The sequence below is a fragment of the Ailuropoda melanoleuca genome, chromosome 2 (assembly GCF_002007445.2).
Source record: "Ailuropoda melanoleuca isolate Jingjing chromosome 2, ASM200744v2, whole genome shotgun sequence".
In the NCBI taxonomy this organism is placed as follows: Eukaryota; Metazoa; Chordata; class Mammalia; order Carnivora; family Ursidae; genus Ailuropoda; species Ailuropoda melanoleuca.
Genome location: NC_048219.1, coordinates 110,525,040 through 110,550,535, shown reverse-complemented (window position 1 = coordinate 110,550,535; position 25,496 = coordinate 110,525,040). Strand labels below are relative to the sequence as shown.

Sequence of the window (25,496 nt, the reverse complement as noted above, 5' to 3'; positions counted from 1 at the left end):
CTTTAAGGAAAAAATAAAAAATAAATACATAAAATTAGTACACATCCACATAAAGCATTAGTCACTAAGTTATGTTTGCAAAGAATATTTAATAATATGCAAAATTGCTCATAAAGTGTCAAATGCTAATGAAATATGCACAGTGGGATAACAAGATATAACAGTTATCCCACCATATGATCATATTTAACCATCGTTTGTGTAGTCAGGGCACTTCCAAGCACATCACCCACTTGATCCCTATTTGGTAGGAAGGGGAAGCATTACTTGCCTTTTTGGTCTGACGAGGAAAAGGATTCAAAGCTGAGGTTTTATCATTATAGGCTCTGTACTTTTTCCTCTCAGGGTTGGTAATATGTACAAAGAGCTACTTAAAAATAATTATAGGATGTGTCAATTTTCTGAAATTGTTCTTGAGTTCCTTGTACCATTAAATAAAAGGTAGGATTTTTTGAGTTGTTAGTACGTACCAGTCTTTTCCCTGAACACAGGGATACACTGGTGAACAAGAACAAGAGGTTTTGTTTATCTTGGAAAGTCACACTAAGGAAAAGAATATGTAGACCGAGGGCAAATACACAAACAATATAATGCCAGACCTCACTAAGTGCTAAGGAGAGAGAAAAAAAAAAGAGTGCTTGGTGGAGAATTGAGGTTTGTGGAGTGATCAGGGAAGGGTTTTATTAGAGTGGTCAGGGAAGACTGCCAGGAGGAGGTAATACCTGAGCAGAGACTCGGGTTGTAAAGAGGAGGCAGCCATGGGAAGATCTGGGGAAAGGGGATTCTTGGCAAAGGGAATAGCATGTAAGAGGGTCCTGAGGAGAAAAGAGCTTAATGAAAAACCCAGTGTACTAGGGTTCTCCAGAGAAACAGAACCAATAGGAGATAGACACACCACCACATGCACACACACACACACACAGACATATATATCTGTATAACATACAATTGGCTCTAGTAATTATGGAGGCTGAGAAGTCCTAAGATATGTAGTCATCTGGAGACCTAGGAGAGACAAGTGTCAATCTCATTCAGAAACATCCTTACAGACACACCCAGAATAATGTTTGATCAAATATCAAGGTATCTTATGGCCTAGTGAAGTTGTCACATGCAATTAACCATCATACCCAGTGAGATTAGAGCATGATGAGCAAGGGGGGTAGTGTTATAAGATGAGACTGGAGAAGAACACTGGGGTCAGGTAATTCAGGGATGTATTGGCAGTGGTGTAGAATAGATCATGAACAATATAGGATCAGTGTTGGTCCTATAGGATAGGAAGGCACTGTTAGGAGGAGGTCATTGAGAGGGCATGGCCACTGCCCATTGATTCATGAACTGGACCCTGTCAATGGGAAGCTCCTCACCCTGCCCCCTGTTCTTGGAAGGTAAGGTCCACCCACTGCTCCCATACGAGGAGCCACTTCAAGGACATAGCCATGAGAGAATAATGCATTATTCAGATCATCTGGATGGTACATGTGACTGAACCCCATTAAGGCCTGATATAAACTCTAATGATTCTGGTGGGTGGGTATGGTGATATATTTGTCTTATGGCTACCTAAGACAAGCCTTGTATATATGTTTCCTTTGCCTATAAAAACAGCCATCTAATAATTTGAGTGGCTTGAACCTTTCTTTGGTCTCTCCCTGCCCTCCACACACAGGGGACAGTTTTGAGTCTCACCCAAGGAACTCCTAATGTTGTGAACCAATAGGCACTTTGAGGAAGTAGAACTGAAACTGACTGCAGACCGAGTGCTCAGAAGATGTAGGATTTATGTGGACAGAAGGGTGGAGAGGAACATAGTGTCAACCTGAACAATAAGATCATGATATAAAGCAGATTTATATTATGACTTATATGAAAGCCTTTTGTTCCTTCAGTTATTCCATGCATTGCTAGGGAGTGGAGCTGAACTAGCTTTTGCCAATAGTACTTTTATTTTAACTAACATTTCAGACAAGTTATGTATAATCAATGTGAAGCTCATTTTTAGAATCTCAGTTTTTCCTTTATCATACTATCTTATGTTTAATAATAGCATAAGGAACAATTCCAGAAAATTGAAACACCATATAAATTAAAAGTATCAAAAATTGTTTACACTTGAAAATTAACAATCAAAAGTTTAACCATAAAAGGCAGGTGGACAATAACGTCCAATCTTCTCAGTCTTGTGAGGCTAATGATGAGTGCAAGTGGACTGATCATAAATTTAAAAAAAAAATAAATATTTATTGTGAAAGAGTAAATACAAATCTGAAAACTTAGCAATGAAACATAAATGAACAAAAAAATTCTGTTAGGTTTCAATGTTCGGTCTATTTAATTTTATTGCAGCTAAACTCATCTCTTCCCTGTGAGCAGATTGCAACATAAATTGATATTTATGACATTTTATAACTATTCATAGTTCAGTGTTAAGAAAACATCTGAAAATGCTTTTTATTTATTCCTTTTGAGATAGTAAGAAAGAAGTCAGGTTCTCTGTTGTACCTTTGTTGTGTTTTGCTTTTTTGCTTTCTCTTAACTTCTTGTTTTATGCTAAAGTTTGACTGGGTGGAAAAAAAAATCTTTCCTATTCAACCCACATACTGGGGCCTATATTCAACCATTCTGGCTCTTTCTGCTTCCTTTTCCCCTTAACATCTGAATTGTCCACCTTGCAGAAATCCAATTCTGGACCAGCTCAGCTCTTGCTTTCTCTGCATTTCCTTCATCCTGCTGTTGGAAGGTGCCCCATGTATCCTGAGTTCAGGATCTTCAACTTCTGCTGGGCTCCTAATACTGTAAATAATGCTGAACGTTCTTCATCAGCATCGTGTCTTTCCCATGCCATTTCCCTCAAGACCCCTGCTCAGCACTCTGCCTCACACTCTGCCTTTAGCACAGAAAACAGATGCCTTCCTAAGTGTCCTCATTTTTTTTTTTCATTTCTCCCTATCCACTGTGGTCTTAACACTCACTAAATTATCCACACAGCCTTCCATCCTTGCCACACCTCACACCCCAGTGTAGAAGGGGTTCCTGGGTCATCTGAGCTGCTTTCCTGCATTCATGTCTGCTACTTGACAGCCCAGCTAGATGCAATCAGACATACTTTTCCCATGATCTCCTTTTCCTCCCTGTCATCTTCAACTTCTTCTCTGGATATATTTCAATGTCTTTTATCTAAAAAAAAAAATTAACAACAGGGTGCCTGGGTGGCTCAGTCAGTTAAGCATCAGATTCTTGACTTCAACTCAGGTCATGATCTCAGGGTGGTAGGATGGACTCCCACATGGGGCTCCGTGTTCAGGGCGGAGCCTGCTGGAGAATCTCTCCCTCTGCCCCTCCCCCTGCTCACGAGTGTGCTCAATCTCTCTCTAAATAAATAAGTATATAAATAAATAAATGAAATCTTTAAAAAAAATTAACAATGACAACAAAGCCCAAACATATACCTCCCCTCACTATTAAGCAATATCTCTCTCCTTTTCACAGACAAGCTTCTTAACAGAGAAACCCACACTGATTATCTCTCTTTCCAGAGATCCCTACTTGCTTTTGTCTGGGATTCCACCTACCATTTCACCAAAATTGCTCTTACCAGCATCATTAATGCTATTCCATGGAGCAACCTTCATCAGCCTGGTTCACACAGACATATAAAGAGTTAAAGGAGCAAAATGAACCTGCTCAGGTTGTTGAGAAGGATCTTCCAGGATGGCAGGAGGAAAACCATGGACCAGCGTTACACGTAACTCAAGGGGAAAGAAAAAGCAAAGAGAAAGCAAGCAATGTGATCTATGGCTGCAAAATGATTTTTTTTTAAAAAATAAGAATTGGGACTTGTTCAATGGAATAGCATTAATGTAAAGACTTATCGGATCACTATATTTTATACTTGAAACTAATATAATGCTGAAATTAAACCATGTCTCTTCACATTTACAGACTCTCTTGTTGACTATCTGCTTTCATGTAGCAATTTTCCTATGACTTCTAAGTACTGACTATAATCATTTCTACCTTCTTCAGGTCCAGAACCTTACAACTTCTGTGATCATATGATATAATGTCCTGATTTGGGCTCTTTTAAGAGTGAAAGGGGGCACTATTAATAACGTCACTGTGATAACAACCATAGACTGGGACTCTCCCTAGCAAACAAGTCATATGATTACTTTATTTAAACCAACTGACATTCTCAAAAAATTAAACATAAAGTTACCATATGACCCAACAATGACACTCCCAGGTGGCATTTTTATGTTCACATAAAAACTGGTACATAAATGTTCATAGCGGCATTTTTCATAATGGTCAAAAAGTGGAAGCAACCCAAATGCGCATCAACTGATGAATGGATAAACAAAATGTGGTATATCCAGGCAATAGGATATTATTCAACCATAAAGAGTAGCGAGTACTGATATATGCTACAATATGGGTGAACCTTGAAAGCATTATGTTCAGTGAAAGAAGCCAGACACAAAGCTTACATGATATATGATTCTATTTATATTAAATGCCCATAGTAGCCAAATTTATAGAGACAAGTGTATTTGTTGTTCCCCCAGGGACTTGGGGAAGGGAGGGACTGGTAACAGGTATGGGGTTTATTTGTGGGACAATGAAAATGTTCTGGAATTAGGTAGTGGTAATGGTTACACCACTTTGTGAATATAGTAAGAACTACTGAACTGTCCACTTTATAATTTTATTTTATTTTTGTTTTATCTTTAATTTTTTAATTTTAATTCCAGTGTAGTTAACATACAGTGTTATATTAGTTTCAGGTGTACAAAATAGTTATTCAGCAATTCTATACATTACTCAGTGCTCATCATGGAAACTGTACTCTTAATCCCCTTCACCTGTTTCACCCAGCCCTCACCCATCTCCACTCTGGGAACTATCAGATTGTCTCTATGGTTAAGAGTCTGTTTCTTGGTTTGTCTTTCTCTTTTTTCCTTTGCTCATTTGTTTTGTTTCTTAAATTCCACAAATGAGTGAAATCATATGGTATTTGTCTTTCTCTGACTGGTTTATTTCACTTAACATTATACTCTCTAGCTCCATCCATGTTGTTGCAAATGGAAAAAATTTCATTCTTTTTTATGGTGGAATCATATTCCATTATACACACACACACACACACCACATCTTCTTCATCATACATAAATGCACAAACACACACGTATTTACCCGAATAAATGTATATACACACACATGTATTTATCCATTTATCTGTTGCTGGACACATGAGCTGCTTCCATATCTTGGCTATTGTAAATAATCCTGCAATAAATGTAGGGGTGCATATATTCTTTTGAATTAGTGTTTTTGTATCCTTTGAGTAAATAACCCAGTAGTGCAATTACTGGATCGCAGGGTAGTTCTATTTTTCACAGTGGCTGCACCAGTTTGCTTCCTCACCAACAGTGCAAGAGGGTTCCTTTTTCTCTGCATACTTGCCAAAACTTGTTGTTTCTTGTGTTTTGATTTTAGCCATTCGGACAGGTGTGAGGTGATATCTCATTGTGGTTTGATTTGCATTTCCCTGATGATGAGTGATGTTGAGCATCTTTTCATGTGTCTGTTGCCCATCTATACGTCTTCTTTGGAGAAATGTCTGTTCATGTCTTCCGTGCTGCACTTAATTGGATTATTTGTTTTTTGGGTGTTGAGTTATATATGTTCTTTATGTATTTTGGATACTATCCCTTATCAGATATGTTATTTGCAAATATCTTCTCCCATTCAGTAGATTGCTTCTTAGTTTTGTTGTTTCCTTCACTGTGCAGAAGCTTTTTATTTTGATGTAGTTCCAATAGTTTATTTTTGCTTTTGTTTCCCTTGCCTTAGGAGACATATCTAGAAAGATGTTGCTATGGCTGACATCAGGGAAACTACTGCCTGTGCTCTCTTCTAGGATTTTTATGGTTTCAGGTCTCACACTTAGGTCCTTAATCCATTTTGAACTTATTTTTGTGTATGGTCTGAGAATGTGAGGCAATTTCATGCTTTTGCATATAGCTATCCAGTTTTCCAATACCACTTGTTGAAAAGATTCTATTTCCCATTGGAGAGTCTTGCCTCTTTGGTCAAAGATTAATTGACCATATAGTTGTGGGCTTATTTCTGGGCTTTCTATTCTACTCCATTGACCTATCTGTCATTTTTTGTGCCAGTACCATACTGTTTTGACTACTACAACTTCGTAATATAACTTGAAGACTAGAATTGTGACACCTCCAGTTTTGTTTTTCTTTTTCAAGATTGCTTTGGCTATTTGGGGTCATTTGTGGTTGCATACAAATATTAGGATAGCTTTTTCTAGTTCTTTGAAAAATGTCATTGGTATTTTGATAGGGATTGCATTAAATATGTAGATTGCTTTGGGTAATATACACATTTTAACAATATTTGCTCTTCCAATCTATGAGCATGGAATGTCTTTCCATTTCTTTGTGTCATCTTCAATTTCTTTCATCAATATTTTATATTTTTCAGAGTACAGGTCTTTCACCTCTTTGGCTAAGTTTATTCCTAGGTATTTTATTATATGTGGTACAACTGTAAATGTTAATTTTTTTTTATTATGTTATGTTGGTGGGAATGCAAGTTGGTATAGCCACTTTGGAAAACAGTGTGGAGGTTCCTCAAAAAGTTAAAAATAGAGCTACCCTATGACCCAGCAATTGCACCACTGGATATTTACCTCAAAGATACAGATGTAGGGAAAAGAAGGGCCACATGCACCCCAATGTTCATAGCAGCAATGTCCACAATAGCCAAACTGTGGAAGGAGCCGAGATGCCGTTCAACAGATGAATGGCTAAAGAAGATGTGATCCATATATACAATGGAATATTACTCAGCCATCAGAAAGGAGATTGTTTTCTTAATTTCTCTTTCTGCTGTTTCATTATTAGTATATAGAAATGTAATGGATTTCTGTACATTGATTTTATATCCTATGACCTTACTGAATTCGTTTATTAGTTCTAGTAGTTTTTTGGTAGAGTCTTTAAGGTTTTCTATATAGAGTATCATGTCATCTGCAAATAGTGAAAGTTTTCCTTCTTGCTTACTGATTTGGATGCTTTTTATTTCTTTCTCTTATCTGATTGCTGTAGCTAAGACTTCCAGTACTATGTTGAATAAAAGTGGTGAGAGTGGACATCCTCTCCTTGTTTCTGACCTTAGGGGAGAAACTCTCAGATTTTTACCATTCAGTATGATGTTAGCCATGGGATTTTAATATATACAATCTTTATTATGTTGAAGTATGTTCCCTCTAAACCTACTTTGTTGAGAGTTTTTATCATGAATGGATCTTACATTTTGTCAAATGCTTTTTCTGAAATGATCTATTGAAATGATCATATAATTTTTATCTTTTCTCTGATCGATGTGATGTATCACACTGATTTGTGAGCATTGAACCATAAGAGGGACAATTTTATTGTGTGTGCATTATATCTCAATAAAAATAAATCTTAACAAATAGTCCTTCCCACATTAGTGTCCCACATCTAGTTAGCAAATTAAATTCCCATTTCTTATCTCATTGAATGGCACCATCCTCCATACAGATTCTAAAGCCTAAAAGCTGGGAATCATTGTTTACACTTTTTTTCTATCCCTGAATTCAATCAGAAAGATCTTTTAATTTGACCTTCTTAAATCTCTTGTGTCTTCTCTTCTCTCCATTGATATTGTCCCATTTTAACTCCACATCCTTTAGTTACTTCTTAACATTTATCATCATTCATTCACTCAGCAAATAGTCATTAAATGCCTATTATATGACAGATTCTGTTCTAGGTACATATCATGCATAAGGGAATAAAATGTAGAAATATCTACTCTTGAGAAGCCCATATTCCAGCTGGCAGAGAGCAGTATAAACATAAAATATAATAAATAAGTACATTATTATATGATAAAAGATAGGTGGTAGAAAACAAAACAGTAAGGGTAGATCAAGAGTGCTGGTGGGTAAGGGATTGCTATTTAAAATAGGGACCTCAAGGAAGATCCTACAAAAATGTTTCATTTGGGTAAAGACTTAAATGAGGTGAAGGTGTAGGTGTGGGAATGCATGGAGATATCTAGAGGAAAAAGATTCTCAGAAGATGAAACAATCAATACAAAAATACTTAAGAGGAAGTACACCTGGAGAATTTGAGGACTGACTAGGAAGGAGCCCAGAATGTCTGGAGCACAGTGATTAAAGGAGAGAAAGTAGGTGAGGACAGAAATGTGATGGAGAGGACAAGTTAGTAGCACCTTTAGGTACTTTATGTACTTTGGCTGTTACTCAGCGTTTTTCGCAAAGCATGGTTAAGATTTAGGAGAATTGTTCTAGTGCTGAATGCAGATTTTTTGAGAGTAAGAGTAAAAGCAGAGAGACATGTTGGGAGTTTTTTTTTGTGTTTTTTTTTTAAGATTTTATTTATTTATTTATTTATTTATTTATTTATGAGAGAAAGAGAGGGAGGAAGAGAGAATCTGAAGAAGATTCCACACTGAGCGCAGATGCAGCAACTAGACAAATGGAGATGCTGTTGCCTGAGGTGGGGAAGTCTACTGATGAAATTAAGCATTGTGGGGTAAGACCAGGAGTTCAACTGTAGACATGTTAAGTTTGAAATGTCTACTAGATGTCCTAGTGGAGGTATCGAGAATGTAGTTGCATACGTGAGGCTGCAGTGTAGAGGAATATGCCACGATTTATATATATCAGTAAGGCATCAGCATGTAGATGACATGAGTATAGAGAAAGAAGACAAGAGGTTGAAGGACAGTATCCCAGGGCACTATAACCTAAAGGGTTAGTGAGAAGAGGTGGAATCAAGAGAAACAGAACAAAAAGCAATAATCAGTGAGTTAGAGAGAAAACCAAAAGATGTGTACCCTGGAAGCAAGGTCAAGAAAGGATATATAAGAAGAGGATTTATGTAACTATATCATTACCAGTAGGTCACTTAAGATGAGCACTGAGAACTGACCATCAAATTTAGCAAACTCATTTCTGTGGAGTGGTGGGACTTAAAGCTCAGTTGAAGTAGGTTTACAGAAAGAAACTGAGAAGAGAGGAATTGGGGCAGTGAATACTGATAACTCTTCTGAAATTTGCTACAGCTAGGAGCAGAAAAACATGGCAGTAGTTGGTGTGGAAAGTGGGTCAAGAGGAGACGTTAGCATATTTGTATGATGATGGGAATGATCCATGGGTGAAGAAAAATGTCTTGGGAGAGAAAGGTTGAAAACTGCTTTGAGTAAGTGAGAGAGAATGGATCTAGGAATGGAAGGGACTAGTTTTCGGGGGGAGCACAGCAAGTTCATCTCTGGGGCCAGGCAGGGCTGTCAGGATTTGCAGACACTGAGGGTAGGTAAATGCAGCATTGAGAGACTCTGGAGGTTCTGTTTGGATGCTTCCATTTTCTCAGTGAAGTTGAAAGCAAAGTCAACATCCAAGTAGGAGGGAGTGGAGGGGCAGTATAAGGGAAGAGAAGTAATAAAATAGTATCCAGGGGAGAAGAGGGATGAGTGGACATAAAGCATGATTGCTAGACAACACAAAGAGCCCATTTGAGGTTCCTGGTCATGAATATCAAATAAGATCTGCCAGTGAAACTCTCTCTTGCTAGCCTGTTTGCTCCTTGATCACAGAACATCAGTGGCTAGGACAGTGCCTTGCACACAGCAGCCACCCCACCCCACCCGGCCTCTAGTCTCACTTCCTTCTAATTCATACTCCACATAGCTGAGAGATTACGCTAAAATAGTTTCATTCTTCTGCTTATATTTCACACACTGTGGCTTCCCATAGACCCCAAACTTTTCACCACAACATAGAAGCTCTTCATAATCTGGTCTTTGGGTAGATTTCAACCTCACCTATTGTGTTTACCCTCATACCCTCCAATAATAGTTACTTAGAAGTCCCCATAACGTTCCCTGCTACTTTTTTTGGACGATAGCCTTCACTTGATTAACTCCTACTAATGTTTCAGGGACTCAGCTCAGGAATCACCTCCTTCAAGGAACACTTGCTGACGTCTTCCTAACATTACCACCTCCCATTCTGTGTTTGATGCCCCTTTGTGACCTCTATCACAGCAGTTCCCTTTCTGTATTATAATTATCTCTTCTCTTTGTTCCCCAAAGTATTGTATATAAATTCTAGAACAACAGCATGGTATTTATCTGTATTCTGAGCTATGACCATGGTGTCTGGCATATAACAGGTGCTCCAAAATGTCTGTGGAATGAAGAAAGGAAAATTAGAGTCAGTGATAGTTGTCTATTGTCTATACAGGTGGGGACCAGCGAATATTAATAAATAATATATAGCAGGATGTTTCAAGATGACCATTCTTGATCTTTTTGGATAATTTGTTTAATTGTTTGACTCTTCCTTACTCCTAAATGTACTTTATGGCATATCTTTGATTTTTACAACTAAAACAGTTGTGATTTACTTGAAATTTGATTTACAGACACCATCAGTAGGACATACTCTTTGAACAGGTTTTCAGATCCTGGAATTAGGTGGCTTTGAGCCATACTCATTCTCTTGCGTACAAGTAGCTAAGAGGGAAGAAGCGCACACTCTGAAGTCCATTAGACCTAAGTTGGATCTCCGCCCCTTCTCTTTACCTCTCTGACTCTTGGTTTCCTCCTTTGCAATAAACTTACCTGGAGCAATGTTGTAAGATGGCATTTTGCAGATGAACAATGAATGCTAGCTAGCTATTATAATTGTGACCTAGGACCCTCCTTGTTTAGGCAGCTGTTCAACATAATGAGTGGCTTAGAGCTGAACAAAACCAACTGTTAAATTTTACAAACTATCTCTTGCCCGGCTCTCTAATGCCTGTCTTCTTGTCCCCCTTTAGGTCTTACATTCTATGTCCTCACCCTCTCTGGCTACTTTATCTAAATTAGTTTTCACTATGCATCTCCCGCTCCCTCTAGCTCACGGGTCCCTGTCCCCACTCCAGCTCCTCCTTTGTCCTCACAACTCTCCAGTTCTTTCGTGGTGTTGATCACCATTTGTAATTCTAGAGTATAAGTCCCATAATTGTCTTGCTCAATGTTATAGCTCCTGTGCCTCACCCAGAGTCCAGAACAGAGCTATTAGGCAATCAATGAATATCTGATGAATGGACAAATTACACTATATTTTGATCATATTGGACAACCAATTTGTATAAGAATTTTTTGGAGTTAACTTCAGTGAGGCCCCTGGAAACTGTTTCTGACCTCTAATGTGAGGAGGACATGTTTGTCATCGAACAGGATCAGCTCCAGATACTAGGGGTCACTGTCTTGGAGACTTCCCCTCTGTCCCCCTACTCCCAAGGGCTTCACCACTGAAGAATATTGACAATTATGTCAAAGAAGGTTCTATTCTTGCAGAACAATTTGTAAGCCTGGATCATCTTCAAAAGTTCTTAGTAATGCATGAATAGAGAACATCTAGAAAAATAGGTAGTTTCTCAAACGAAGCTTCTGTCAAAGAAAGGAATACAATGAATATAAAATCTATTGGTCATGGTTTAAGATGAGAATCACAACCCAGCCACCCGCATTTTGCCAGATGCTGAGGGAGCACGCCAGAAGGCGTTAAAACACTGATCATGCCCTGCAGTCGCTTCCAAGCTGGCTGGAGCAGTCGAGACTGACATCCTTGAAATCTAGTGAGAATACAAGTCGACATAAATTATGGGCTAAACCGTGTTTTACAGAGGAGTACTAAAGTTCCTGTAACTTTAGTCAGAATGCCCAAGGAGAGGGAAGATCACTGAAGGCTGAAAGCTTTCCAAGCTGGGGCTTAAGAAAAGAGCATAAAGAATAGGGAGGCGTGGCCAGCAGAAGAGGGGCTGATAGAAGAGTAGCGTCCCCTGCTGGTAGTGGGCTTGCCGTTCACCTAAGGAAGGACGGGAGGTGGGCACTAGAAGGGGGAAGTGAGTGCAGTCCCGGAACTGAGTGGGCGGGCGGTCAGGCAAACTGCATTACGCATTGGACGGCCCATCTGCAAAAGTTGTGGCTTCCTGGCAGCTTCTCTGGGAACTCCTGCCTTCTCCGGAACAAAGCAAAACTAAACCAACACCACCATAATAACTGCAACAAAAAGAAACAATAAATTCTCAACCCACAGGATTGGCAGCTGGTGGAGATTCCACGCTCCTGCCAAAAGGAACCATAAGGACAAGCGTTTGTGAAAATGGGTCTGGCTAAACAGTTGTTATTTCTGATAAAGGACAAAAGATTGAAAACAAATGACAGCAGGACACAGCATGCCTGTGAGTGAACGTGTGTGTTGTGTTCATGCATGGTGTGTGTGCGTGGGTGTGACTGTATGCTGTATGTTCATGTTATACGTATGGTACATGGTGTGTACGTACATGCACTGTATGGTGTATATGTGTGTGTGTGTGTGTGTGTGTGTGGAGGGCGCATGTTTCCCTCCCTTCCCTGGCACCTGCTTGGCTATCCCTGGTTCTTGGCTCCCTGAAGGAGGTTTGGGGCACAGTCCCTTTTCCCTTCTCCACTTGTGGCGCACTTAGCATCCCCCTTATGACCAGTGCCCACTTATGGGGACCCTCCCTCCCACTGATTTCCTCCCCAGTGGTGGGAGGAGAGCCTCGCCCCCCTGTGAAGTGGGAAAGTGGAGGAAGTGACTTTGATGGATCACATTGTACTGGAGGCCCAGCGCTAGCAGATTAGAGAGGCTGTAGCTGGGGCGCACTGGGCCTCCATCCGGGGGTGGTTCTGATGAGATAATTTTTCTCATTAACCTTGATAACTCTCTGCTGTTACATGGATCTGTTTGCACTAACGTAGGACTTTCTTTTCTTTATCTTTTTTTTTCTTCTTTTTCCTTTTTAAATCCGTCTACACTTAGCAGGGAGAATGCAGAGCTTCGTGGCTCCCTGCAGCTGCGCGGGCTCAGCTGTTGAGTGGCCAGCTTGCCAGCTTCTGGGTGCCCTGGGCAGACCCAGAGGGAGGAACGCAACAGTCCCTGTTTTCAGTACCCTGGCTTCTCTTAGCCATAAAACTCTCAGCAAATACAGACCGCACGTTGGGGGGAGTGACAGGTTCAGAGATTTAAGTATTCCGCGAGGGGGGGAGGTGAGACAAGGACGATTAGCTCCCACTCGGATTTCAGGGCCTTTAGCGTGCAGCTGAACCCAGCCGGCTGTTCTGGCTCTATGCAATCCCCCTCTTTGTTCAGATGCTCCAGCCTGTGCCCCAGTTGTTCTATGCTGTAAAGCAGTACGGCACATTCTTAATCATCCAGGGTGTCTTTCCCAGAACACTTTCTCCTCCCCAGTTAACATGAATTTCTATATCATGTACATACTTCTTTTACTGTACTTATTAAGTCTCTCCCCTGGGGAGGCTGGGAGCACTTTGAGATGCCGGCGATCTTCTCATCTTTGTTTCCTGAGTATTAGTATGGTGTCTGGCACAGAGTAAGCACTTGATACATGCTTGTTGACTTTTGATATGAATGAAAATAAGACATTAAGACATGAAATTCATAAGTACCTTAAATGCCTGAGGGAATTCAGTTTTAAGGGGAAGTTATTAGCATAAGTCCCATTGCATCCATTTGGGGCCTAATGTTGTATTCTCCTATCTGCTCATTTCTACTCCTGAGTACCTTCCCACGTTTCTCACAGAAAGAGAGGCCAAGGCAAGTTGATATACTGAGGCTATAGTACACTATCATGCAAAAATAGGGCCCAAGAATTTAATATATTAACAAATTATATACTTTTATGAAAATCCAATGCAAGATAATTATGTTGTTTATGAGATAAGGACAGCAACTTTTTATTATTTTATTTTATTTTATTTCATTTTATTTTATTTTGACAGCAATTATTTTAAAAATAATTCACAATATACCACAGTAAGTATGCTCCAAATATGGGACACAAGTGAAATGACCATCTTTCACATATACTAATTTAGAAACTATATCAAAATTTGAAAACAAAGCTCCTTCCTTAATAAGATGCTCGGGCAGAAGCTTTTCTTGATCCGATCCTTCCCAGCCACATACACACCCCAAACACCTTCTCCCTTCCACCAGGCAGAAACCATTCAAAAGCCTTTGCTTATAGAGTGATGCTCAATTTTAGAAAGGTGCCATTGTTTCAAGAATCCTCATAATTCATTAATGAGGCCAAGAAAGATGTCATGTTGGGTCATAGGGCAGGGGGGTGGAATTTAGAGAACTCTCCAGGCACTCTCCTCTCTGCAGAATGCAGGAGGTGTCAGCTGGCAGCTGCTATGGAGTTGGAGCCAGTGTTGATGTTTAAGGAAAGACTCAGGCTAGAGAGAGAGGGATGGCATTCTCCCTTTCAGCAGGGGTGGTTCTCAAGCTTAGTGAACTTGTCATTACTGACACTGCTGGTCCTGAGAGCCACTGCTCTATAGGAACCAGACCTCAGAAAAATTCCAGGTTACCTCAAAGTTATTGGAGCTGGGAGAGAAACCAGTGAGTACTATTTGAATTATAGAGAATTGAAAGCTGTAAAGGATCTTATAAAGCACCTGGTCCATAGACTCATCTTATAGACAAAGAAACAACAGGGATTCACTGAGGGCAAGTGGCATCATTTTAAACACAAGTGACTCAAGGGGCACCTGGGTGGCTCAGTCAGTTGAGCGTCTGCCTTTGGCTCAGGTCATGATCCCAGGGTCCTGGGATCAAGCCTGATGTGGTGGGGGTGGGCGGAGGGGGGGTTTCCTGCTTAGTGGGGAGCCTGCTTCTCCCTCTCCCACACCCCCTGCTTGTGCGCTCTCTCTGTCAAACAAATAAATAAATAAATCTTTAAAATAAACAAACAAACGTAGGCGACTCAGTATTATACCAAGAGAGATACATTTTTGGTCGTGAGGCCAACTGGGACCACTCAAGTGGTAGTTTAAGCTACTAAAGATGTTGTAAAGATTACAGCAATATACACCATGGGATTCAAAAGGGAGTGCTCATTCTTTATCTAAAGATACTGGTTCCTGAATTCGATGTGTGGAAAACTATGTTCAAGTTGTGCTCCATAAAATGATCTCTTCCTACTACGTGCCAGGCATCCTGCCAGGCCCTGGGGATAGAGCTCACAGTCTAGCGGAGGAGGCGTATTTTTGACATTACGGTTAGCGTTGGCCAAAGACAAGTTCTCAGAAAAGTTTGGCCTCCAGCTTTTTATAAGCATATTAGACTTATAGGTTATGGATGAGTGGAAGAAGCTGAAATGGTTGCAAAGAAGTGGAGTTCCCTTCAAATGTGTCCCAGCCTTTTACAAATGTACAGATACATCTGAAGTCAATGAAAATCATTATGCTGTTGGCTTAGGCTTTGAGGAAGCCTGGCAAGTCCCAGGCAGAGCTAGTGACCTCATTTTTGCTTTCATCACATGGCTTTCAAACTATCTCAGCCTTAGTTTCTTGTCTAGCTAATGAAGTAGAGATTTAATAAAATGAGATAATGAGAGTATCTCACATAGGGCTTGGCATATAGAAGACACACAATAATATTGTAGCTGATGCCAAAGTGAGAGGAAAGAATGTGTAAACCAATACCAGATAATACTTTAATTTTGTTTATGCTTTGCCTTCATGTGATGAAGTGGATAACATTATTATCCACACTTTGCTAATAAAAAACAAAGGTTCAGAAACATGGAGATATCTCTTAAAGTCACACAGTTAGTAGGTGTGGATCATGAATTCAAACCCAAGGCTGTCTAAAACTAAATTTGTTTTCTTAATGATGCATTCTTAATGATACTTTAGCCTGCGGGAGAGAAAAAAGTCTGAAAAGAGCTGTTTGTTAGCTGATCCAAGGAATGAGTTGACCTAGAGTACTCTGCTTTTGATGCTGCTGTACATTATCACGTCCGCTTTCTTAACGTTATTTCATAAGGTAAGAGTTAAAAACTGGATCTGTGGTCAGTTGCTACGTCCCTCACCACCCCCTTTTACCTAACAGTCAGCTTCGTGCATTTATATTACCTGTTTCTCCTTTGGTGTCTGAACTCATGGCCCTAGAATATTCATTTTATATTTCTTCTTGTAAAAGCACCTGATATATTATACCAAGTCTGTACAGGTAAGTTCATAGCAGATTTACTCAAACAGAAAAACAAAGAAAAACCAAAAAATGGAAACAACCCACATGTCCATTAAAAAGTGAATGTACAAAGAGTTGTGGTATATCCATAAAATGGAATGTAGCAGTACTAAAGTGAAATGAACTACCAATACACTTAGGAACATGGATGAATCCTGAAGGGCGTCATGAGTGAAAGAAGTCAGACATAAAGAACACATAGTGAGTGATTCAACTGGTATGATATTCTAGAACTACAGTTTTATAACCAAACTCACCTGTTGTGACAGAGGGCAGATCAGTGGTGGCCTGGGGTCAGGAGGTAGAATGCGTGGGGAATTGACCTAGAGACATAGGGAGCTTTTTGGGATGATGAAAATGTTCTGTATCTTGATTGTGGTGGTGGTGGTCACACAGTGTATATATTTGCCAAAAGGCATTATTCTGTAGACTTAAAATAGATGCATTGAATTACATGTAAATTATATCTCAGTTAAACTGAGTTTTAAAATTGGGTCTTGTTGGGGTAACACAGTGGGTTAAGTGTCCATCTCTTGGTTTCGGCTCAGGTCATGATCTCAGGGTTGTGAGATCAGCCCCATGTAAGGCTCGGCACTCAGCACAGAGTCTGCTTAAGACTCTCTTGCACTCGCTCTCTGACCCTCCCACGGACACACTAGTGCATGTGCTCTCTCTCTCTCAAATAAATAAATCTTAAGAAGAATTAAAAAATTAAATTAAATTAAATTAAAAAATAAAAAAGTGTTTCTTGCTTTGACCAGCAAAAGGATGAATGACAGCACAAGACCTTTGAGAAAGGAAAGTACTAGATAATAGGATAAGGTCAAACTATGCCCACTTGGCAAACATGCTGAGGGCTTGATGGTAGCAAGCTTCCTTGTGTCTCTGAAAATATCTGCTAATCGATATTTGCCTGAAAAATTCCAGTCCTAGTACTCTGGATTTAGTTCACAGAGACAGTAAAAGAAAGCAATATAAGAAACATAAACTCATAGTATGGTGGAAAGCATATTTAAGGAAATGACCCTTCAAAAAGCCTGTAGCATGCCAGGACTCTGAGGATTTTACCAGGAGCTTGAGCCCATGGTGGCAAAGGACCGGGGGCAGAAGTGCTGGGAAGAGTGAAAGGATTGATTCTGAAAAGGCAGCTGGCATTAAAAGACAGAAAATCATATTACTCCTTACTTGAAACAAACAAAGGAAATTCCCAATATTTCTGAATGAAGAGGAGACTGGGTTAAGGAATCTAGTTCTCCAAACAAGCTAGATAATATATGGCCCAACACCATAAGAACCACAATCAAACATTGGAAAATATTCCACATGGGAGATTTGTTTGTGGTATTTGATCTGGAACTTTACATCTCGTCAAGATGCAAATAATGGAAGAAACTTAAAGATTAGCTAATGGAAATATAGGTAGTTTACATGCAAAACCTGAAATTCACCCCAAACGCTTTATTGTATTGATAATTCACACAAATCCCCAGTGTGGTACGTGGCACAGAATGGGAAATAAGTAAGTCTTTGCTAGAAGGAAGAGAGGGAAAGAGATATGGAAGGAAGCACTATATTTTAATTTTTGGGTGACTCCATGTATTTAAAGACAAAAAAATGTATTAGATAAAAGAGATCAGTAAGTAAAAGACATCAACTTTTAAAAAAATTATGTCACACCTTCCAACCTATCCCCCTCCAATAATCTATTGATAAGTGAGTTAAAATATATATTTAGAATAATTTTAGAGGTCCATAATTATGAAAGGCATACATAGGGATGGGTGCTTAGAATGGATTTCTATCTCTGTGGAATATCCCTCAGCAAACTCTGGGTGAGGAAAAAGAAAACATGCTTAGAGTATGCAGTGGACGTCATGCCCTCAACTAGGCATCTGACTTAAGGAATCAGAAATGGGCCATGATTATTGAGTAGCCATGGCAGTTCAGCTGATGGATGATCAATGGACTTCAACTCAGATGCACAGTTTGACTGACAGAAGAAAATTGTCATTCAGGCTAATGGGGGACTTGAATTTGACTCATGGTGTTAGAAAGTGAGAAGAGGGTAAGCCTTCCCAAATGAGAAAAAATAATCTCTTCGGTGAGTCCATCCTTTTAGCCTGAGTCCCTTTGATAGTCAACAATATAAAAGTTTGCATTTTCAAATGATCTTTTCAGTTAGGATTTTATCAACATTCTTTGTTGGTATTATTTAGTATCTTTTCTCAGAAAGAGGCTAGATATTGGCTTCTTTCCTCCAGGAGAGAGTAACTGAGCATTATGAAGGTTTTCAGCCAAAAGCATGGGGCCGCAGATAAGTATAAGTAATCTCATCCTTCACCCATGATAAATAAGCTATTAAAAATCAAGAAGAAAAGGTAACAGTTGGAATGTCTGAAATGCACAATGTTGTAGAAACCTCATTTGTAAGACCACAAGTCTTCTCCATTGTTTAGCCACAATGCTGGAGTCTTCTCTATTTATATTTTTGTTTGGGGATTTTTCTCTTCCCCAGGCTGAAGTGCTTTGTGCATGAGACAGAAAAGCTGCCAGGACTAGTCCATCTGGCTGGCCAAATGGATTGTGCTCACTGGAGCATTGCCAGATCTGTATCAGTAGAAAGTTTAATTTCTGGGCAGTCTAAGTCCTTGGTTCCTTTCTCAGTTTAATAGAAATCATGTTTCATTTTCCAGAAACTTCTGCAATTGGCCCAAGTGTCATCACCCAGTTTTGCCTCCCGGTCTTAATAGAGATCACCCTCTTCAAGCGTGGAAACTCTCCTCTCTCTCAAGTCCAAAGCAGTGCAATGAGTTTGACAAAAGGTTTTACGCCTAGTGAAAAATCACAATGTTACATTTGATTACATTTGTCTGACCTTGAACAATTTTAGGAGCCAGAGTAGTCATTTCAGTTAAGTAATTTAGTTTAAATTGCTTAATTAAGAAATAAAATTTCATGGAATTCCCTAGATTAATTTGCACTTATACTTAAAAGCATCAACATTTATAATCAATTTAAAGAGGAAATAGGCCTAGAGTATTTTATAGTTTGCAGTGAAACCTAATTGGATTCATTTGGGCTGAAATAGGAAATACAGAGAGATCTGATATATTTTTAATTTCCCACATCTTAAGGACAAATAATGGGCATTTAATCTTTGTAAGGCATTGAGTTTTAGACTTGAAATTGCAGAAATTGTGGATTTCAAAGATAAGCTTGGCTGATTCTTCTGTGTTCTTACCTTTTGGGGAATACATTTGGCAAAGCAGGTTTGTGGCAAGAACTCACAGCCCGGGTTGGCCTGCACATGGTGAGTAGGTGATCACCACCAAGAAGAGTGTTTGGGACCAGCCTGGGCCTGTTCTTGTCGGCCCTCTGTATGTGTTCTCTATCCACACTTGTCACTCCCGTCTTTCTCTCAAAAAAAATATTTTAAATGACAGTGTTAGATTTGAGTATTTAAGAAGATTCTATCTGAGGTATAGGGAAAGTATTTGAGGGGAAATTGATGGAGAGAACAAAGGATCATTTTTAAGCTCATCTATCTATCCTAGTCACAGATCCTGAGATCCTGAATGGAGACAGCAATAGAAGTACAGAAGAGGAGATATTTTGGGGGCACCTGGTGGCTCAGTCCTTAAGCATCTGCCTCAGGCTCAGGTCATGACCCCAGGGTCCTGGGATGGAGCCCTGCATCTGGCTCCCTGCTCAGCAGGAAGCCTGCCTCTCCCTCTCCTACTCCCCCTGCTTGTGTTCCCTCTCTTGCTGTCTCTCTCCACCAAATAAATAAATAAAATCTTAAAAAGAAAAAAAGAGATATTCTAGAGGTAATATCAAAAGGGCTTGGTGATCTATTGGGAGAAGATGTGAGGGAAGGGAGAAATGAGGGAGTGGGAGAAAGCAAGGATTACTGTCAGGTTTCTGCCTGGGGTGACAACTAGTTATCCACATACCCAGACATCCAAGTCTGTCCAGGGCTGTGCTAGTTAAGGCCTGTAGTACTATCCTTTTATACTCCGGTGTGTCCCATTTTGGCAGATAGATTTGTATGGTCACTTTAGTAAAAGAATGAATGATAGTCATATCGAGAATATTAGGAAAGAGATGTATTGGAAATGGAGATTTTGAACTTGAGATGCCTGTGGTATAACTATGTACTCATTCACTTCCTTCAAACCTTTGTTCAAATCTCCCTTTCTCAATGAGGTTCCCTTGAGCATCTTATTTAATCCTTCAACCCTCCCCCTTATCCCATTCCTGATCCACCTTATCTTGCTCTACTTTTTCTTTAATCTTAGCACTTAACAGCTTCTGTATGTATAATCAACTTGGTTAACATGTTCATTGACCATTGCTTACCTGCTATGATGGGAGCTCCTTGATGGTAAGGATCTTGATCTCTTCTGTTCACAGATATATTCCAAGTACCTAAAACAGTGCCTGCTATTTAGGTAGCAGGTATGTAGGTAATCAGTGACTATTTTCAAATGAATGAATGAGTGAATTGAAAGAACTCAACAAATACATATTGAGAACCAACTATTTTTTGAACTCTTGTGTGTGTCTTAGAGATGTTCAGTAGATTCCAAGATGCTCAGTAGAAAGTGAATACATGTGACTCTGAGGTTTGAGAAATGGTCTGGGCTAAAGTTATAAAAGTGTGTATCAGTACCAAGCAGATCGTGTTTGCACTATGGCATGAGTAATACCCCTTAGTGAAATCATTTTAAGAGGGGGCTGAGGATTGAGCCTAGAGATTAACAACAATTAGGGGAAGGTGTGGGGTGAGAAATTTGAATGGAGACAGAGTAGGAATAGCCAATGAAAAAGCACAATAAAGAAAGGGTAGTGTCATGGAAACTGAGGGGGACTAAAAATAATTTTTGTAAGGACAGAGTTATAAAAAGTATGAAATAAACCACATTATTCAAGTAAAGCCAGAATTGCCATTGAATTTATTAGAAAGATTGTTGCAATGGAATGAATTGTATTCACATTTGGAAGGCTTTACCCCTAATATGACTGCATTTGGAGATAGGGCCTTTAAAGAGGCAATTAAGGTTAAATAACTTCATAAGGGGGGGCGGTTGCAAAAAAAATAGGACTGGTGTCCTTGAGAGACACCAGGACTGCACTTGCACAGAGGAAAGGCCATGTGAGGACACAGAGAGAAGGCAGCTGTCTGCAAGCCAAGGAGAGAGACCTCAGGAGAAACCAGCTTTGCCTGGATCTTGGACTTCTAGTCCCCAGATCTGTGAGAAAATACATTTCTGTTGTTTGAGCTACCCAGTCTTCAGTATTTTGTTATGGAGTGTTTCCAGGCTATTACATGATATTGGAATAATTGGAATAATAACATTTTCAGAGGTAGTAAAAGTTGATATCATAGAGCAGTAGGGTAGGGAGAGAATGAGGGTGAATACATTCCCCTTTATATAGAATCGTGGCTAATTGTGGGAGAAAGAAATAGCCCAGGAACCAGAGAGGCTGTGTTGAAACCCTAGGAGAGCACAACTAAATCATGGTTACCATAAATTTCCAAGAGACTTGTTGATCATCTTCACACTATGATATGCATAATTATGCATGTTGATTAGAGTGTATTTCTTTGTTTTGTAACTGAAGGAAATCTTGGGAGAGTTTTTAATTTGAACCAGGCAGGAGAATCTTACAAGGACATTAGCAATGAAGTTGGCGTTGGCACTCTATTAGTGTGATTTTAGGGTCACTAATTCAGCTGAACTTCACAATCTAAATTATATCATGTCGATGCTATTCCCCAAGTTGTAGAAAGTTTAGGGTTGTTCGAAGTCATCTCTCAGAATTTTTTAATGCACATCTTGGGTTTTTTTCTCAGAGTTTATCACTGACAATTTAATGTCAGAACTGAGTTTAATTCAAAGTAAGTTTGAATTTATTCTTTCCTAATTCCTCTCTCCCTTTCAAGGAATTTACTCTTGCAGGTGTTTCACATCTTCCCTAAATCACCCATTTCCCATTACCATACAAATGTATTGTTAGCCTCCAATATTCAAAATAATAATAAAACACACCTCTACCCACATTGTCCAAGATATCAGTAAATTTGTTCTCCTATCTTCTCTACAAAACTCACTTCTTAGATGGTCTCATGGTGATTCTCAGGTATACACATCATCCCCTCTAAGCTGACTCCTTAACCTTCCCCTGGGCTTAGTCTGATAAACCTAGGCATTGAAAATTAACATATTCAAAAAAGCAAGCAACTTGATTCTCAATATTATCTCTAATCCAGCCCTTGCTATTAATATTCTACCAATAAACAGCTTAATTGACCCAGGCGCTCATGCCAAAAATCATCAATCACCCTTGAAACATCTTTTTCTCAGTCCATCACCAAAGTTGTGTTTGTTGTACCTTAAAATGAGACACCAATTTAAAAAAAAAAGCAAAATGAAAAAACCGAAACCCATGGTGCTCATAAAGGCTGATACATGTAGCCAGGGGTAGGGCTTACTGTCCTAAGCTTCCAAAGGGTTCACTTATTCCGTGAGTCCCCAGGGGCCCCTGCGCAGCCCCCATACCTTATGTGAAATGTATGTGGATTCAAAGAAAGATTCAAATTTTTTTGTTGTCTTTGTTTCGTTTTTTAAAGATTTTTTATTTATTCACTTGACAGAGAGAGAGACAGCCAGCGAGAGAGGGAAAACAAGCAGGGGGAGTGGGAGAGGAAGAAGCAGGCTCCCAGCGGAGCAGGGAGTCAGATGCGGGCTGGATCCCAGGACCCTGGGATTACGCCTTGAGCTGAAGGCAGACGCTTAAGGACTGAGCCGCCCAGGCACCCCAAGATTCAAGTTTTGACAGCAGATTCCTTCACGTTTTTGCCTCAAATCCCGTTCCTCTCCAAATGTTTCAACTTCATCTCCACAGCTGACATGGGCTTACCACTTGGCTGCATTGAGGTTTCCCTGCTGGTGATTTCAATACGTACAAAAGGGGTAAAACAAAGGCCAGCCAGGCCTTCCGGGTTTCTAGGGACCGCCTCCTGGCGGCTTCTCAGCTGCACAACCGGGCCCTGGACGTGTTCTGCCTAATTTTCCCACAGCAGCCTTGGGCGTGGCTTGTTCTGGCTGAGACAGCCAAACCCCCTCGGTGGGTCCGGGAGCTTCCCAGCCGGGCCGGGAGCATTCGCCAAGGACTAGCCCCTGCCAGAGCGCATCTGGCCTGCCCCACTAGCTACTGCATTTGTTCCACAGGCAGTTCTGAGACGGATGGACTCGGACCTCTTGAGGCTGTAGCCCTTGTGGCCGCCATTGCCTACCCACCTACCGGTGAGTAACGGCACAGGTGTGTGCTGGATGCAGTTGCCAATTGATAAGTACTTGAGGTGACTGGCAGTGGGAGTTTGTCTTTGAGGGGTACGGGGCTATAGGAGACAATGGCCTGAGCCCTCGGTTGGGTCAACAGGTCTTTCCCATGCCGTGCTGCCCGAGCACGATGCGGGGCGGTTCAGTGAAGGACTTGATGGCGCTGAGGTACAGCTGGCTGACCGTGAACAAGGTTGGGCAGTTCTCTTCCACGCAGGCACACCTGCTCTATCGCGACTTGCTGTTGAAGGACAGGTGTGTTAAGTTCCCGGCCAGGAGCCTGGAGACTCTGGGGCGCATGCTCATTGATCTTGATACCCTCATCTGCGCTGTAGAAGGACTAGCTGTTAGTGATGCCGCACACCAGGAGGCACCTCTGCGCGCCCCTGGAGTAGGACCTGAACACCGTGCGCAACCTGCCCTGGCCAGACATGTTCCAGAACTCCAGCTTGACCCACTGGCCCCCCTCCAGTGTGGTAGTTTTCTGGTAGTCTATCCGGTTACTGTAGGCCTACGCGGCCTAGGCTGTACCTTCCTGCACGCGCTCCAGGATCTTGCCCTGTCCCACGTCGCTGTCGTCCACCAGCAAGAACTTGAGCAGGTAATTACGGGCTGCCCTGGGTCCCCATCCTTGTTCATGTGCACGCAGGACACCACGCTATGCTCGTGGTGCTGGCTGGGTAGGAGGCCACCGGCCGTCCTCTGGGAGCCCTCAGACCAACCTATTCGTGGTGTTTCAGGGAAGCACTGCAGGGCGATCCCTCCTCGGCACCACCCGCATCACCTCAACCTGAGGTTCCTGCTTCTGCTAACAACCTCCACACCATTAGCATGTCTTTCATGGGTAACTGAAGTAGTCTCTAAACCGTAATTCTTCCTTCTTCTCTTGCTTCCATGATATATTCTCCATATAATAGCCAAGATGATACTATAAATCATATTGAGTCTCTCCTGTCACAGTCGTTATAGTACTACCCATTGACCGCTTTCCCCCATGCCCCTTTGGATACCTGGTAGGATTATGTTTACCTACGTCCTTGTGGATGAGTGGGGTTATGTGGCTTGTTCTGGCCAATGATTTTTTTTTTAATTTTATTTATTCCAGGGAGAGTGCATGAGCAGGGGGGAGGGGCAGGGGGAGAAAGAGACTTCCTGCTAGCAGGGAGCCTAATGCCCCAGGACTGTGGGATCATGACCTGAGCTGAAGGCAGATGCTTACCCGACTCAGCGACCCAGGCACCCTTGGCCAGTAAGTTTTAAGCAAAAATGACAACTGAATTACTGAGGCAGAGTATTTAATTGCTGTTCTGAGACCCTCCAGAATATACTCTTCCCACTGCCATAGAGACTGGCATATTCCAGACAGTGGTAACTTCATCAGCTTGGGTCCTAGAGTGAGGATAAGGATTGTCACCATGGAGAGTGGAATCTCTAGCCAACCCACAATAGACACACGGTGCAATAATTGAGAATGTCTGCATTTTTTTAAGTTACTGAAATTTTCTTTTTGTTACTACAACATCATTCAGTGGCATCCACTTAGACTTTCTCTCTTTAAAATCTGTCCTCTACCTTCCCACCCATATTCATTGATATTTTAAATTTCTGAATTAGAGAAAAAAAAATAACCAGGTTGTGCTAAAGTAACAACAACAACAAAACTCCAAAATCTCAGGAGTTTAGCACAACACAAATGTGTTTCTTGTTCTCTCTAAATGTCTGACTGAGGTTAGCAGTGGATCTTTCCATTCACTGCACCAAAGGGAGGACCCAGGCTAATGGAGGTTGCATTTCATCACAAGATTCCGAGAACCCTGTGGCATAAAGATGGGAGTCATACAGTATCTTGCACAACTAAATACTAAATTGCACTCTGGTATCATGCCTCTGACTTTTATCAGAAAAGTAAGGACTGTCATATAATTCTTCTGCATTTGATGTGAAATGACTGAGAATGTTTCCTTTTATATCATATATGTTCCCCTTTCAATGTA

The 25,496-nt window shown here is 40.6% G+C and overlaps 1 pseudogene; it reads right to left on the bottom strand.

Moving 5' to 3' along the window:
- Positions 1 to 10,959: 10,959 nt before the first annotated feature.
- Positions 10,960 to 24,131, bottom strand: LOC109490400 (annotated as a pseudogene).
- Positions 24,132 to 25,496: the final 1,365 nt, after the last annotated feature.